The sequence below is a fragment of the Chiloscyllium punctatum genome, unplaced genomic scaffold (assembly GCF_047496795.1).
Source record: "Chiloscyllium punctatum isolate Juve2018m unplaced genomic scaffold, sChiPun1.3 scaffold_1427, whole genome shotgun sequence".
NCBI lineage: Eukaryota > Metazoa > Chordata > Chondrichthyes > Orectolobiformes > Hemiscylliidae > Chiloscyllium > Chiloscyllium punctatum.
The window spans coordinates 27,501-30,000 of record NW_027311161.1 but is presented as its reverse complement, the minus strand read 5'-3'; the positions used below and the strand labels follow the sequence as shown (position 1 = coordinate 30,000).

General features: G+C 63.6%; 1 non-coding gene across 1 annotated transcript; it reads right to left on the bottom strand.

Moving 5' to 3' along the window:
- Window positions 1-746: 746 nt before the first annotated feature.
- LOC140475136 (5.8S ribosomal RNA) lies at window positions 747-900 on the bottom strand. Its single transcript, XR_011959716.1, has one exon. It is a non-coding gene; the product is annotated as a 5.8S ribosomal RNA (ribosomal RNA).
- Window positions 901-2,500: the final 1,600 nt, after the last annotated feature.

The following is a 2,500-nucleotide window of genomic DNA, read 5'->3' as shown; positions in this document are numbered from 1 at the left end:
GTACCTCCCGAGACCGGTGGCAGGACGGAGCGGAAAACGTGCGGACTGAACGGGAGAGCCAAGAGCCAGCGATCCACGCGCGTGCGACCGTCCAAGTCACAGCGTTCGACGAAAACCTCCTCCCTCGGCCAGGCACTCGGCGCCAGCAGGGGAGACAGGATCAGACGCCCCGCCGGCCACTTAAGGCCGAGGACGAACCACGAGACGGGCGGCTGCAGCAGCGGGCGGCCTGCAGCTCCCAGCACTCTCAATCGATCAACCATCGAGTCGGGTCAGCGTGTCAAACCGGCGAGCTCCACGGTCAGGCCGGCGGCGCACCAGCACCGGACCTCCGCGGCTCCCTTCACTCTTTCCACTGCCAGCCAACCGAGAGACGGACCCAATGCGGACGTGCAGAGCTTAGGCAGACCCCCCACTGGAGGCTCAACACTTCGTGGCAGCTCCGTGTCCCAGAGACCAGGAGGGTTGGCACACACACACAGTGTGAACCACCGACAGCCATTCTGGGACCGGTGACAGCCGTGCTGGCCCCACTGCCACGACACAGACGGACGCCAGGCCGCGCTCCCCGGCGGGGGGATGGCGTCGAGCCTGACGAACGGAATGTGCAGGGTGGGGGGGAAAGGCCAAGCGCTCCGACGCCGGAGGGCTCCGGAGTCTGAACTTAGGGGGACAAAGAGGACGGGTCCTCTGCGACACCCCAGCCGCGCTCTCGCCAGCCAAGGCGAGTGCGATTGATTGCCAAACGACCCTCAGACAGGCGTGGCCCCGGGAAGAACCCGGGGCCGCAAAGTGCGTTCAAAGTGTCGATGATCAATGTGTCCTGCAATTCACATTAATTCTCGCAGCTAGCTGCGTTCGTCATCGACGCACGAGCCGAGTGATCCACCGTCAAGAGTTGTCTGAGTTTGTTTTAGGTCTCTCCCTCGCCAGAGGAAAGCGACCCGGACCGCACATACGCTCCCCACCTTGAGCTACAGCCACCTGCACGCCGGCGTGCGGGCGGAGCAGGGTGGCGTGAAGCGATGGGGAGCACCATCCTGGTGCGGCCCGCAGAAACATACGTCTATTGGGGGGAGGAGGACAGGGCGCCCAAGAGGCGATGCGTGCCCCAACGCACCGCAGCGACGGAGGCAGGATCACCGCCACCATGTCGCCCGCCTAGTATCACGAGGCGTGCAGCAGCTTTGCCCTAGGAAAAGCAGAGGCGGGAACGGGCACCGGCCATCGGTTCGGCAGCGTCACTGACGCGTGCACGTGGCGGCGTGTCGGCGAGCGGACTTCCTGCGAGGAGGCGGGGGCGGCACTCGCCCGAGCAGACGCCCGCCCGGCCCAGCCACCGCCGAGGTGGACTGGGAGTCGCGGCAACGGCTCGTCATACTCGTTCCCACACTCACAGCGCAGCTTGCCCGCAAGCCACCGACCACCGATCGACGCCAGGCGCCCCGACCGAGAGCGGGATCGCTCGTTCGCCCTGCTGGCAGTTCGCTGGGGATCACTACTGCACGGAGCTCGGAGACCGACGGGCGGCAACTCGAGAGTCTTTAAACCACCACCCCCATCCCGCAAGTGCAAAGAGGCTGTATACGCACAGACGGGTGAGGGGAATAGGTACCCCGTCGGGTTTGAAGGGAGCGTGACTAGATAGCAACGATGTAAACCCAGCCGATTTGGGAGCGAAAGACCGGCGCCTGCATCACCGGCTTCGTTTCCCGTGGCTGGAGAGTACACCGAAACCCTCCGTCTGTCGCGAGCTCCCGACGACGCGGTGCCGCCAAGCAGCAGGGCCGGACCTGGTGTGGCTCCCCTCGTCGATCACAGACCGGTCGGCACTACTGACGAGACGGTGGAACGGGCTTCGCCCCTTGTGACGAAGGGTGATGCGAACCCGCCCGCCCGCGTGCGTTCGGGGTGGACTCGGCAAACGGAGATTTGAAATCGGAAAGTGTCCTCCTGCCCCGCGCAGGTAGGCGCCCAACAGTTGTGGGGGGTTTGGCGGTGACCACGGCTGCAGGGCCTGCTACCCCGACGAGCTCTCCTGCTGGCCCCGAAACCACCCTCGCGAGACAAGTTGAAACGGAAACGGGCGTACCCCCAAGCCGACGATCCTTTCTTATTTGTTACTTTTTTTTTCACTTGCTCGAGTTGTGGCGATTTGGCGGTGACCACGGCTGCAGGGCCTGCTACCCCGACGAGCTCTCCTGCTGGCCCCGAAACCACCCTCGCGAGACAAGTTGAAACGGAAACGGGCGTACCCCCAAGCCGACAGAGATCCTTTCTTATTTGTTACTTTTTTTTTTCACTTGCTCGAGTTGTGGGGGTTTGGCGGTGACCACGGCTGCAGGGCCTGCTACCCCGACGAGCTCTCCTGCTGGCCCCGAAACCACCCTCGCGAGACAAGTTGAAACGGAAACGGGCGTACCCCCAAGCCGACGATCCTTTCTTATTTGTTACTTTTTTTTTTCACTTGCTCGAGTTGTGGGGGTTTGGCGGTGACCAC